General features: G+C 37.9%; 1 protein-coding gene across 6 annotated transcripts in view; it reads left to right on the forward strand.

Annotated features, from left to right (window-relative positions):
* LOC149528823 (phospholipid-transporting ATPase 3-like) overlaps window positions 1-16,078 on the forward strand; it is a 264,933-nt gene that overhangs the window by 80,038 nt on the left and 168,817 nt on the right. The window lies entirely within an intron of this gene.

Consider the following 16,078-nt stretch of genomic DNA (forward strand, 5'->3'; position numbering starts at 1 on the left):
AATGACAATTATCCATAGTAGAATCTGCAACTGCAGATCTACAATATACTTGAATTTATTACCATTTGATATAGATAATTATGTATCTTCAATAAGATCATATATTTAAATAGTTTTGATTAGATACAAGGGTGATGATTGTCTTCCAAAGCAATCAATCATCGCAATTATATATGACCGAAGATACTATAGATTCAACAACATCAACACTCCCTCTTAACCTGGGATGAATCCTTCTCAATTTTTGAGTTATAGAGTAATGTCCAACATGGCTACTTTTAGAGGGTGGATCCATCATGACTGCTCCCATGAATGAAAAATGCAAACAAACACAAGTGTTCATCATGGAATCACTCAAATGATGTCGACATCTCATGCTGACGGTAACCATAGCTATTCCCAGAGGGTGACTCAACACAAGTGTTTAGTCATGGAATCACTCACATGACCTCCACCATGGTTCCCAGAGGGAGGGTCCATAATGGCTAATTCCATAAATGGAAATGCCAACAAACACGAGTGTTCATATTATTGACATCATTTGAAGGGATTGGCTCTATGAAGACATTAGTCTTTGATTGACAAAGGAAGACCTATGAGGAACAAGGTGTTGAGAGTATTGATTAGATACTCATGGAACAAATGCGATGGCTGGAAATGATCTAGAAAGCATATGTATTTTGACAAAAAGGACCAAAATGAGACTTGTAAGGATGGATTGCATGTGGTCAAAGATGGGCTTTTGTTTGTATGACCAAGAATGCAAGCTGGATACATAGGAATGTGTGCCAAATGACGACTTTGATATTTAAAAGAGTTACCTTCTACCAAAATCGGGTTCTCTAGAGGTAATTACATGTGGTAAAAATGAACTTTTACTTGAAATAATTTTAGAGGATGTAATTATACGTGTTGAAAAATGGATGAAGTATAGATAGACATGAAAGCATGAAAGGTGAAAGGATGTAGATGCACTTGCATTCTTGGATAGGATTCCTCACTTTGTTCCATAAAAGAAAAGAAAACAAACAATCAACAAACGAGAAAAACTAAGAATAAAACGAAAACATACCTCTTGCTATTGACTTGGACATGACAAACTTCAAGATGTTCTTCTACATGCAATTTCGTTTTTGGAGTTTGGAGGATTTTTTAAGCATTTGTAATGAGAAGATTTCATCTTATGTAAAGAAAAAATGCAAAAGATATGGCATGCCTTTGAATGAATGGACAAAAACAAGCTAAATAGTGCAACATAATAGCAAAGCAAGCAAGAAACATAAGCAAAGTTGAAATCTTCTACTTACTTGGAGCTCAATGAGCCAAAAATGGAGGAAAGAGAAGTCAAAATGAATTAGTCTTCTCCAAGATCGGGTTCTGCAAGTGCAAATGCACACAACAACTCAATAGCTTTTGACCAATTCAAAGTTGCAAATGGTAATCTCCAAGGTCAAATATATGGGCGTTTTTACATGTAGAAGACAAAATGCAAGTTAGAAAACCCTTGAGATGCAAAACGTTTTTGCATAATACATGTTATTGGGCGTTTTTGGGAAAAACTGTGCCCCTCTTATGCATGTAAACAAATTGTTTTTGGTATTCTTGGTGAAAAACCTGATCCTCACATGCCAAATCATGCATTCAAACTCCAAAACGCCTCCTCCAAATGCAAATGTATGGGCTGAAATGTAATTTTCTGGGCATTTTTGGTTAAAACATATCCTTTTGCTGCATATGCATGAGGCGCTTGGGCAATAAATGAGCAAAACCGTGGACTAGGATAGCATTTGCATGCATTCAAGTGCTTAGTTGGACTCTAGGAATGTATTTGCATATTTAAAAATAAACATATATGTGGGCTGGAAGTGCAAAGAACACTCTAGTGGAGTGTAATAACCCTTGGTCTGGCTATGGAAAATCTACCGTGATTGATTGCTTAATTCATTGATTAAACTTTGCATCAAACACTTAGCAAGTGATTGGAAGTTATTGATATGAGGCCCCAATACAATTTATTCCAATTCCATACATAAACATACCATGCATACAGATTAAATTTGTAATTGAAACTTCATAACCCTGAAGTTGCATTTCAAGACTGCTTGTAATTTTTATCTCAATGGAAATTTCTGCTATACTGAAATGAGATCTTTGGTGCATATATACTGATATGTTCACAAAAATACTGAAAGACAAGGCTGAATTACACAATGCTAACAAAACCCTTTTGCAATCTGAATAAAGCAACGATAGGAAACTGAAATTATGATTAAATTAGGAACATGGGATATGTGTCTTGCCAATTCATTGGAAACTACACACTGGAGGACAAACACAAGACGCCCAAATTCTGATCCAGTTTTCACGCAGGCTGGAGCAACATTATTAGATGACCACATGTCTCTACAAACCGGCCCCAATCACCTATTAAATGCTGCCGCCCAGGCTGTTTCCAAATCACAGCAAAAGTGTAATTCGTGGCTCCAAAATGGTTGACGTTGGGCCTTGGGAATTGACTCCAACCCACAGATTTAATGCAGACTTCCTCGTATCTCCAATGGCAGGTCTGGGAGTCAATATACAACCAATCCATTAATCGCCTAGCCCACAAAACAGTCACCAATTCTTGAATGGGCTGTAGATGAAATAAAAATGCAAGATGCTCCCTCTAGAATGCCAAACGTCCACTTACAAACCAGTTTCGAATTCAAAATTGCAGCTTCTTAGTAAAATTGGAATTCCTTCAAACCCTTCAACTAATTCTCAGAATTTCACAAACCCTCAGCTAGATGATCAAGAATAAAATATTTAATATCCAAGATTATTCTCCTTACCCACAAAAAATACAGTAGGAGATGTTGGCCAATTTGTATACTTCAGCACAATTGCCAAGAACTTCTCAGAAATTCAGACTCAACCCTTCTACTTCAGCAAGGGCCACAAAATATCAGAACTCAGAAAAGTCACAAAGGCAACAAAAACAAATATATATTCAAGCATGCTTTTCTCAACAAATGAGCTTGTATTTATAACCTCCAAATTCCCTTTTGTTGCCAAAATGTAACTTCACCCAAGAAGCTTCACCACACAACATTAATTAGAAGCTTCCTTTAGATTCTGTCACTTGGCTTGGCTTGACTAATTAATAAATGATACTTTCCAATGATAACTCAATTCTCAACTTAAGTGAAATTATAAAAGTTAAATTATAACTTTATAATTAGCCATTCAATAATTAATAATAATTTGACCATTAAAAATATAATAACACCCAAAATACTCATCATTTAAATATGCCGTCTGAAATAGGAGTCATACCTATTATTTCTCCATGTCACCAAATGCACTTTCCAAAAATTGAAAGGGTCCATCTCGATCAACACCAACTTACCACAAATAGTAAGTACACAAAACTAAGCCCAAACGAAGTCCGATCTGAGCCAAACGAAGACCAACTTGTAGCTTACTAAAATGTGGAGAAGATAAGACCCTCCCAAGCCAAGCCATTGCCACAAAAGACCCTCTATCCACAATAATAGGCTAATCCTTGAAACTCCAATGCTGGCGAAAATGGGGACATTAAAACATAGAGGTATTGCATGGAACGTTTCGAAAGAAATGCATGTGTTGGGTGTAAGTCGCATTTTTCCAACCCACTTACATATTTTAAATATGCATAAAATGATATGCACTTGGGTGTTTTTGGCTTGGGAGTGGAAAATTGGGGTCTTGGAGAGTCATTATATGTGTTTGTAGTGCAAAATCACACTCTATAAGGCCCATTGCATATTTAAAAATATGCTTTTTAATTTGTGTAAGTCCATGACTTCCTAGAGAAAGTCACCTTGTCCAAGTGCTATTACATATGTCATCTTTTGCATGTAGATGGGAGTTTTCATGTAAATCAGACTCTTGGAAGTCCATTACATATTTAAAATATGCTTTAGTATGTCAAACTCATGTACTTTCAGGCCAAAATTGGACACTACAAGTGCATTTGCATGTAAACATGTAAAAAGACACATTATTGAGTTTGCACAACTCAAGTGATCAATTTAGCACATGTCTAATTGCTTTTTGAGTTAATTTACTTTAGGAGGTCAAATAACATATTTACACTATATAGTCTATATATAATGTGCAAATATTATTCAAATTGTAATATTTCACTTAGATGTTTTAAAATAAAACATTAAGTAAAACTCAACATTGAATTAGAACTATGTAGTGATAAAGTCACCTAAGTGAAAAACAAAAATGCAACTCAACATGAAAATAAGTGCACTATAGTCACGCAAGTGATAAAGTAATTAAAAACATAAAGTGATAAATTTAAGTGATAAAGTAACTAAAAAACATAACATAAAAGTAGATTTATGTTATATTTTTTAAAAAGTGAATGTCAACATTAAAATATAACATTGATATTTTAATTATATGATTATGCCTAGAGAGTCCACTTTATGGGCACTTAAATGATCATATCTTTTAACTACCAAGTCCAATCAAACCCTAAGATATATTGAATTGAAGAGAAAACCGAAAGCAAAAGATTCAATGAAACAAAAACACTAAAAGCATCTAAACACACACTAAAAAATGCAAGAAAGGACGTTGAAGGCCTCGAAAATCAAGCATAGATTTAATGAAGTGAAAAACAAAAACCACTTGAGAAAAGGCCTTTAGTAAAATGATTCATTATGCAAATTGGGATCGATTGATTGATCAATGTTAGCCAATTAAATAATGAATTATTTTAGAGAAATGCAAAATTAAGTTGAAAAAGTTTCGTACTGTTACCTACATTTTATGGTGAAAACATGTAGGACAACATATTGCACATTTATGTGTCCATACCATAGTAACGAGACTTGCCGCGAGTCATGCGAGTCACCCGGGTCGGTGAGTTGGGTTACCCCTGCCGAGTCAAAATGACCCATGAACTTGACCCGCCAAGTCATCAAATATTTATTATTTCTCTAAGGTATTTCTATTAATATACCCTGACTCCTTGAGTCACTATTGAGTCATGACCGAGTCCGAGCCAAATTACGAGTTGAATTGTCCTTGCCAAGTCAGCACAGGGTTCGAGTCTCATTACTTTGGTCTATACAGGTCTGTACTATGCGTGTGAAGTGGCTGCAACAATAAAAAATATGAATACTAGTAAAACTGTACACTTCCTACAACATAATATAACTTCAGATTTCTTGATGACAATGTTCATTACTTATACTTTCATTCTTGAAATTTTATATTCTCTACAACATGTATTTTTCCCTATTTCTCCATTATTACTTCTTGTAGCCACACATTACTTCTTGCTTCCACACTTTACTTCTTGTAGTAGCTTGTGTTATGCTTTCTCCTGGAGCATGTATTACCATTTTTTCATGCTTTCTTGTAGAAGTATATATTTTCCATTGATATGACTTCATGCAGTGAATTTTTTCTCATATAGCGTATCATCATGATTGAGCCTATAGGGTGAAAATTAGGTAACAAGTCCAACCCAAGTCGATTGGGCTCGCTTATGCACTCGAGTCTGTTCAAGTTTGCGACAAGCCCACAAATTTTTCAAACTATGCTATTGTGGTTAATTAAGTTTTGAAAAGTAAAAGTTTGTTGCTATGTTGATTTACTCTCCTATCAGTATAACTTAGTTCTCAGTTTCCATCTTATATTTCTGTATTTGTGATGAAATTCTTATTTCACTTGTCATAGTTATTTGTCAAAAAGATTGATAATTGCAGTGTGATACAAGGTAATGTAATCAACAACATGAAAGAAAAAGAAAAAAAAAACATTATTTTGCAATTGAGGACTAAAGTCATATTTTAATTCTCTCTGTATATTTTTGTGCTATTAAAAATCTTTTAATTTTTCTTTTTAAAAGGCTTCCCCTCTTTTTCTCATGTATTTTTTTGTTTATTAAAATTCCAATTTTTCCTTCATTAACTATGATGTCCCCATTTTTCCCAGCATTAGAGTTTCACGGATTAGCCTATTATTGTGTCCTCATAGACTAAATATTGTGGATAGAGGGTCTTCTGAGGCAGTGGCTTGGCTTGGGAGGGTCTTCTCTTTTCCATAATTCAGTAAGCTACATGTTGGTCTTCATTTGGCTTAGATTAGACATCATTTGGGCTTAGATTTGTGTACTTACTATTTGTGGTAAGTTGGGTGTTGATTGAGATGGCCCCTTTATAGTTTTGGAAGGTGCATTTGGTCACATGGAGATAATAGGTGTGACTCCTATTTCAGACAACATATTTAAATGATGAGTAGTTTGAGAGTTATTATATTTTTAGTGGCCAAATTATTATTAAATCATTAAATGGCTAATTATAAAGTTATAAGATAACTTTATAATTTCACTTAAGTTGAGAGTTGAAGCATCATTGGAGGGGGCCATTTATTATATGCCTAAGCTTAGTATTAAATACTTGAAGTGATGTTGTGTTGGAAAGTTGTAGGAGCCGAGTTCTTTTGGGAAATTTTCTTAGTTTATGAAGTTGAGTTCTTTTGGAAACTTTCATCAAGAAAACATAATAAATATGAACTCATTTTATTGGAAAAGCACTCTTGAATACTTATTTTCTTTCGTTGCCTTTTGTTGCTTTTCTGAGTTTTGATTTCTGTGTCCTTGCTGAGGTATAAGGGTTTGAATACTGAGGGTGTTTCGAAGTTGTAATTGCAAATTGTTGCTGAGGTAAAACAGTTTGCCTTCATTTCTTATTGTATCATCGTACCTAGAAATTGGTCTATTTCTTTGTACTGTTCTAAAGGTGAATTCAGCCTAAAAGCGATCTCGGTCTGAAGGAAAACTTGATCCGAAGGGAAACTCAGTCCAAAGGGGGAAATCGATCCAAAGGGAAACTTGGTCTGAAGGGAAACTTGATCCAAAGGGGACCTTGATCCAAAGGAAATGCTTTGATACCACTATGATGTTCTGAACAGTTTTGGTAATGTTCCCAAAAGTTTCGGAGATTTCCCAAACGGTTTTAGAGATGCTCTCGAATGGGTTCTGCTCTAATACCATTGTAATGTTTTGTTTCTCTTTCGATACCTTCCAACTGTGTAATGTCTATATATCGTTTGTTAGATGTGCAAAGTAAAAGACTGTACGATGGTGCTTGACAGGCAATGAACACAATGGAGGTCATATGGTGGTTTTGGAATGGAGATGGGAGCACTACGGGGTTTCTGAGTAACCGTACGGTATTAAGAGGATGTCTGTATGGTATGAGGGAGATGTTGTATGACTGTGAGAGAGATGGGATGCAATGTCGTACTGTGTTTTGAGGATGTGAGGTATGTGCGTATAGTAACACTCTGATCGTACGATATGCACAATGAGGCAAGGATGTCAATGTACAGTGACAATGTGCAGGGTTGCTCGTACTTGCAGAAGGCCGTACGTAGGGCGTACGGTGATGGGTGAGGTGGCCGTGTGGTAATGACTGCGAGGCTGTACGGTGATGGATTGTAGCCAACAATGCCAAAGATAGACCAAATTCCCTCTTGCCAATATGCAGAACAACATTAGATATTAATGTAGTCCAAACACTTTATTCGAGAAATAATTTGACTTTTAAACAATAATGACACTCGAATTTGCCAGATCCGAGCCAAGAGATGCATAGATGGAATAGGGTGAGGGTTAAATTCCACTGAAACTAGAAAGCCAAGTAGGGAAGATCTTTCACTTCCGAAATGGTGAACAACAAAGAATCCCAATTGGAATTCGCAGTACAAAAAAAAATCCAAAATGCATGTCTACGACTACCTACAAGCCGTGCTTAAATACCTGTTGGGAAAAACCTTTCCGAGGGTGTACAAATATAGCTGACGACAACACATACCAACGGAAAATAAAATAAAAATAGGTTCGAGATATATTAAATCAATCGGAACTACAAATACAAATACTAACTTGGGCCCCATATTAATTAAATAAAGTAACTAATTAAAGGTCCTTATATTATTTAAATTTTGGGACCAGTTAATTAAATTAATTAAAAAAATTAAATTAAAATTTGGGTACATGACAAATCCTCGCTACCCAAAGATTGCTTTCCCTCAAGCAATCCATCATCTGACGAAACACCAACAGCTCCAAGATCCCAAATCAAATGCGCAAGCAAGACAAGTGAAATGACATCAATTCTATGCAACACCACATTGCTATCAAACTTTTTCTGCGCCACTCTGATATAAACATTATCATATCTTGAGTCACTAGGATCCCAAACCAAACACGCAAGCGAAATGAGTGAATTGCCATCAAACCTCCCTTGCACCCCACTGTCATTAAGCATTCACTGTGCCACTTTGATATAAACATTGTCGTAGCCTTCACCAGGATCCCAATGACACAAATTGATGAAATCTTTCATGTCATTATGTTCAAAAATCTGTTTAGGTATGGTCATGCACACAGACGTTGATGCTAGCACAAACTTACCGACAGGCACAACCACAACAATCACTATTATATTCCTGACAGATGAAACATTGACGAAAAAAGCTTTAGTAGTGAGAATGTCAACGAAGGGGGCTCGACTGTGAGAACCTCAGCGACATGAGCTTCGGTGAAGTGTGCCGTGATGATGGGAGCCTCAACAAGGAGTACCTCAGTAAAGGGAACCTTGGTAGAAAAAACCTCAACGAAGAGTACCTTAGTGGAAAACAAAATTTTAACTGTAGATAAAACCTCAATGGCACGCAACACCTTGGTTGAAGCCTTGATGCTGGATAGAGCCTTGACAATGAGCAATGTCTCGATTGCAACAAACGTAGCTATTGCGATCGATGCAGCCAGAATGACGAACACATAATGATGATGGACACAACCATGATGCTGTTAATGGATACAACTACAACGACAGATACACCCTTGATGACGGATATAGACTTGACGTCGGTGACGAACACAACGAGGTTGACAGATGCAACGACAATGACGAACATGATGATGGACTTGGCAATAGACACGGCTGCAGTGACGACGATGGACACAATGAAGATAACACTCATGACAACGATGACGGTGTCGAACATGGCAATGGACACAATGACGGTGATGGATATGGGGAAGGTGACAACAACGGACACAACTATGGTGATGGATATGAACTCGACGACGGACACAGACTTAGTGCTAGTGATGGACACGACGGTGATGGGTACGAACTTGATGAGGAACACAAACTTGGCGTCGGTGATGGACATGAACTCGACGACGGACATGGACTCGGTGTCAATGATGGACACGACGATGACAGATATGAACTTGATGAGGGACAAACTTGATGTCGGTGATGGACACGATGGTAACGGACACGAACTTGATGATAGACACAAACTCGACATCGGTGATGGACACGACAATGGTGGTGGATATGAACTTGACGAGGGATATGAACTCAGCGTCGATGATGGACACGATGGTAACAAACGTGAACTCAATGACAGACACAGACTTGGTGTCCATGATAGACATGATGGTGACTGATAGGAACTTGGCAAGGGACACAAGCTCGGCCTCAGTGATGGACACGACGGTAATGGACATGAACTTGTTGGGTGATGCGACGTGCTCCCCTGCCCACAGGTGGTTAATTATGTGGTGTTCCATGTTCACTAACAGTCATGGCTTTTGGTGCAACGGCAAATGGGCCCTACAATTGGTATCAGAGCTTGGTTTTGGCTTGGTCATGGGTTCAAATATCCCCGGTGCCTTCCCGATCCGTGTAAGCACCTGGTATGCGCGTCGAGGGGGAGATTGTTGGGTGATGCGACGTGCTCCCCTGCCCACAGGTGGTTAATTATGTGGTGTTCCATGTTCACTATCAGTCATGGCTTTTGGTGCAACGGCAAATGGGCCCTACAGAACTCGATGATGGACACGAACTCGATGTCAGCCATGGACATGACAATGGTGACAGATACGAACTCGACGATGGACTCGGTGTTGGTGATGGATACAAACTCAACGATGGACACAAACTTGACATTGGTGACAGACATGACGGTGATGGACACGATGGTGATAGACACAATGACGGTGACAGACACAAACTCGACGATGGACACGAACTCGGCGTCAGTGACGGACATGATGGAGATGAACACGATGGTGACATACACAACAACGGTGATGGACATACAACCTCAACGACGGACAAGACCATGATGATGGACATAGCTTTGATGACAGACATAGAGCCTCGGCAACAAGCACAACTTTTATGATGGACACAACTTCGACAAGTGATGGAACTTTCTCAATGGATAGTGCCTTGGTGACAGACACAACCTTGGGCACAACTTCGGTGATGGGCACAACTTGATCCGTCCATGTCTTCACAAGATCTGTGCAAGCAACCTCTTCATTTTTTTGGTGTTCTTCCCATGTTGGTGTAGTAGAAAGATTTCGCAAATCCTCTTGGAGTGGCCTTGTAATCATGCCTTCATTTTCCTTATGTAAAACATCACCCTTATCATTGTCATCCATTTTCTCCCACTTGTGCAAATGAGATATTAGTTTTTCTTTACAATGCTTGAAAATGTTACTGACCAATATATATGCTGCTATAGAGGGAATACATTCTAGATTATGAACAACCCATAACATAGATGTGATGGGTTGGGATATTTCATCCATCTCTTCAATGCACGAAATCATAAGACTCTCCATAGTAATTGAAATCTTAGTATCATGATCATCCTTGATGGTGACCAAGAAGTGATGAAACATATCATGGACCAAATTTTACAATTCAAGATCTAAGAGAAGGTTACTTAATTTGACATTTGCACAATTCTCCAATATTATAGATCTCCTACCAAAACGGTCACTACTGAAGTCATTGAGACTCTGAAAGTTGTCAACTATCAATTGCAATATCTCTATCATGGTGTTATCATCATACGGTGCTTTAGGAGCCGAAATTCTCAAGACCTCACTGAGATATGTTGCAATTGCCAATCTTTTATTCTTGTCATGGTGCCAAAAGCTTGGGTTGACTTTAAGGCCTCCTTAATCAGCGAGAGGATTCTTTGTATAAATCTTGAAGGCAATTGGTTCACCTGACACAAACAAGCTTCCAATATATCTAATGGAAGATAAACACCCTTACTGAGCTCTTTGCCAATCCTTTGTAGTGCATTCAATTTCCACTCTCCATCGCTATTCGGTGCCATAGTATGATCCAAGTACCAAAATCTCTCAATCATCCCAGTAGGCTAGCAAGATCACCAGATTTGATACCACTGTAATTATCCGAAGGTGAACTTAGCCTAAAAGCGATCTCGGTCCGAAGGAAAACTTGATCCAAAGGGAAACTCAGTTTGAAGGGGGAAATTGATCCGAAAGGGAACCTGGTCCGAAGGGAAACTCGATCCTAAGGGGACCTTGATTCGAAGGCAAATGCTTTAGTACCACTGTGATGTTCCGAATAGTTTCGATAATGTTCCCAAATGGTTTCGGAGTTGCTCTCGAACGGTTTTTGTTCTGATACCACTGTAATGTTTTGTTTCTCTTCCGACATGTACCAACTGTGTAATGTTTATAAATCGTTCACTAGATGCGCAATGGAAAAGACTGTATGGTGGTGTCTGACAGGCAATGAACACAATGGAGGCCGTACAGTGGTTTTGGAATGCAGATGAGAGCACTACGGGTTTTCTGAGTAATCGCACGGTATTAAGAGGATGTCCGTACAGTATGAGGGGGATGCTGTACGGCCGAGAGAGAGATGGGATGCAATGTCGTATGGTGTTTTTGGGATGTGAGGTCTGTCCATACGGTAGCACTCTGACTGTACGGTATTCATAGTGAGGCAAGGATGTCATTGTACGATGACAATATGCAGGGTTGCCCATACTTACAGAAGGCCGTACGGAGGGGAGGAGATGATAGGGGGCAAAGGTGATGGGTGAGGTGGCCGTCTAGTAATAGTTGCGAGGCCGTACGGTGATGGATCAGAGCCAACGATGCCAGAGATAGACCAAATTCCCTCTTGCCAATACCTAGAACAATAGTAGATATTAATGTAGTCCAAACACAATATATATATATTTGAGAAATAACATGAGTTGTAAACAATAATGATGCTCGAATTTGCCAGATCCGAGCCAAGAGATGCATTGACGGAATAGGGTGAGGGTTAAATCCCACCGAAATTGGAAAGCCAAGTAGGGAAGATCTTTCACTTCCGAAATGGTGAACAACAAAGAATCCCAACTGGAATTCGCTGTACAAAGAAATAATAAAAAATGCATGTCTACGACTACCTACAAGCCGTTCTTAAATACCCATTGGGGAAAACCTTTTCGAGGGTGTACAAAGATAGCCGACAACACATACCAATGGAAACTAAAATACAAATAGGTCTGAGATATATTAATCAATCGAAACCACAAATACATATATTAACTTGAGCCCCATATTAATTAAATAAACTAATTAAAGGTCCTTATATTATTTAGATTCTGGGACCAGTTAATTAATTAAATCAATTAAAAAATTAAATTAAAATTTGGGGACATGACATTCTCTATGTGATTTCATCTGCATTAGAGGAAGAATCGACTTAATTCCGGGAGTGATTCATTTGGGTGAATACACCCTTGTCTCTTGATTGTATTACTGTGACTCAAAGGTTGTTATAAGTTTGCAGTATTGGGGTGTGAACTGCAATGTTGGTGGCTGCCGTTTCCTTTCTGGGCAGCATTTGGCTGTACTGGTTACTGCAAGCTAATTGTTGGAGAACTGCGTTCACCTATTTGAGGCCTGCAATTATCTGTGTGAGGTCTGCAATCTTCCTCTTGAGATCTGCATTGAACATTGGAAGCTTGCAAATTTCTGATTTTTTTTGCTCACATATTGTGACGTGAGAATTGGCAAATAGACCTGCTGTTATCTAAGGACCAGATCATCGGCTTGGCAAATTATTGGTTGGCATTCATATGTGTAGCTTTTCTGCAAATCGAAATGGATTATAGGTTCAATATATTTGTTACTGCATGTAGAAGTTTATGGAATTCAATATAATAAGTGTGTAATTGAGTTTGATATTTTGCAAGTGTAATGATGACTGTTAAGTTAATTCTCAATCTTGGGATTTATTGAAAATTTGGTTGTTTACATAGTTATTATTCCAATAATGATTTCAGTATTTCAAGCTGTTGGAAAAGTCAACATATAGGTTTAAAATGCAAAAGCAATAAGCTCACAATACAAAACTTATCAACATAGTGATCTTCAGTTGACTTGTTATGTGTTGGACAAAATATCGAGCAATTGATTAGTAGAGGAATTTAATGTTTGTCTAAGCTATAACCAGTTGAGGGTTATTACAGTGGTATCAAAGCGATTTCCTGCCAGCCTGCAAGAATTGGGTTGAGTTTGATTAGTGCTTTATTTCAAAGATTCGATTTTCAACATTATGAATGGTGATAGGAGGTTTGGTATTCATTATAGCCGCAAACAGTGTACTTGTCCACCTAGGGATGGAGAATCTGAGATATGAGGTATTGTGAAACATTTGGATGTGCTAGTGAATGAACTGAATGAAAATCACAATTGGATGGCCCAACTGATTTCGAATCTGAGATTTGAAAAGAGCATGATATTGCTTTTCAAAGAGCAAAATGTGATGACATAGTTGGGGCTATAGATGTGTGGGACATTTCTTATGAGATACCGCATGAGTTGGTCACAGTTGAGGTGGAAAGTGACGAGAATTTATGTTAGATTGAATCAGATGATGCAGTTGTTGGTATGAATTCCTAGGATCATGTATTTGATGGCAATGCAATGATAGTGGGAATACGAGCATGCGAGGATACTGTCATATCATCAACCACTTCTGTTGAGCCATCTAGTAGAGTGTTTAGCATTATGCATGAAGTGGTTGTAGATGTGTGCCCTGTTGATAATACACATGTCATTATTGATGAGGTGAGTGGTGTCAAGGCAGAGTCATGTTATAGTTTAGATTAACACAATGGTGAGGTTCACTTCGTGGAGAATCATATGTTTGACATGGATGCAACATTGTCTTATGACAGTCTGTTGTTTGAGGTTGATGTTGATCACTCACTTGAGTGGAGTTGGACTCACTTCATCCGCAAATTCGGTTTAGTTTTCTGTTGTGGTAGTTGGTGATGTTCCTGTGATTACATATTTTGACGTGGCTATAGCTATTGTTGATACAATTGGCATGAGTGCATAAGCTTCTCTTGTAGCTACGTCTTTTTCAATTATTCTTGGTGATGATCACGATTCTAGGCCAATATATATTATGTGGGTCGATATAGGGAAGAAGAGGATCCATAGATCTTTTATGGAGTTGCCTTTTGGTGACATTCCAACTTCTACATCATCAACACAAGTTTCGGGTGCTATGGTGTAGGACAGTGGTTGGTCCTGATGATTCTAGTTTGCAGTTGGTTCAGTGTCAACAGGGATGTCATGCACTTCTTCATTTGGGATCCAAGTGGAGGTTGGAGTTCACTATGTTGCTGGGTTGCTTGAGGACAAGCAATCTCAGGGAGGGAGGGTTGTAATGTCCCCATTTTTGCCTGCATTGGAGTTTTAGGGATTAGCCTATTATTATGATCCTCGTAGGCTAATTATTGTGGATAGAGGGTGTTTTGAGGCAATGGCTTCGCTTGGGAGGATCTTGTCTTCTCCATAATAAATTAAGCTACAGGTTGGTCTTCGTTTGACTTCGATTTGAATTTATTTGGGCTTAGATTTGCGTACTTACTATTTGCGGTAAGTTGGGTGTTGATTGAGATTGACTCTTTCTATTTTTGGAAGGTGCATTTGGTCACATGGAAAAATAATGGGTGTGACTCCTATTTCAGACGACATATTTAAATGATGAGTATTTTGGGTGTTATTATATTTTTAGTGTTCAAATTATTATTAAATGATTAAATGACTTATTATAATGTTATAAGTGAACTTTATAATTTCACTTAAGTTGAGGGTTGACTTATCATTGGAAGGGGCCATTTATTATATGCCTAAGCCAAGTATTAAATATTTAAAGTGATGTTGTGTTGAAAAGTTTCAAGAGCTGAGTTCTTTTGGGAAGCTTTCCTAGTTTATGAAGTTGAGTTCTTTTAGAAACTTTTATCAACAAAGCATTATAAATATGAGCTCATTTTATTGGTAAAAAACACTTGAATATTTATTTGCTCTTGTTGCCTTTGTGGCTTTTCTGAGTTTTTATTTTTGTGCCCTTGTTGAGGTATAAGGTTGGTCCGAAGTGGCAATTGCAAATTGTTGCAAGGTAAAACAATTTGCCTTCACTTCTTACTGTATTACTGTGCCTAAGAAGTGGTTTATTTCTAGGTGTGATTTCATCTGCATTAGAGGAAGAATCAACTTAATTCTGGGGGTGATTCATTTGGGTGAATACACCGTTGCCTCTTGACTGTATTACTGTGACACTGTGGCTGTTATAACTACAAGTCTGCAGTATTGGGGTGCGGACTCCAATGTTGGTGGCTGCCGTCATTTCTGGGCAGCATTTGGCCATACTGATTGCTGCAAACTAATTGTTGGAGACCTGCGTTCACCTGTTTGAGGCCTGCAATCATCTGTGTGAGGCCTGCAATCTTCCTCTTGAGGTCTGCGTTCAGCATTGGAAGCCTGTGAACTTCTTTTTTTTTGTTCACATACTTGGACATGAGAATTGGCAAACCTCTAACGCTCAGATCATTAGCCTGGCAACATTATTGGTTGGCATTCATGTGTGTATCTCTGCTGCAAATCAAATGGGAGTACGAGCTTAATATATTTGTTACTCTCATGTAGAAGTTTATGGAATTCAATATAATAAGTGAGTAAATGAGTTTGATATTTTGTAAGTGTGATGATGATTGTAAAGTTAATTCTCAGTCATGGAATTCATTGAAAATTTGGTTGTTTACATAGTTATTATTCCAATAATGATTTTCAGTATTTTAAGCAGTTGGAAAAGTCAACATATAGGTTTCAAATGCAAAAGTAATAAGCTCACAATACAAAACTTATCAACTCAGTGATATTTAGTTT

Source organism: Cupressus sempervirens, chromosome 11 (genome assembly GCF_028749045.1).
Source record: "Cupressus sempervirens isolate cs-2001-9-10 chromosome 11, ASM2874904v1, whole genome shotgun sequence".
In the NCBI taxonomy this organism is placed as follows: domain Eukaryota; kingdom Viridiplantae; phylum Streptophyta; class Pinopsida; order Cupressales; family Cupressaceae; genus Cupressus; species Cupressus sempervirens.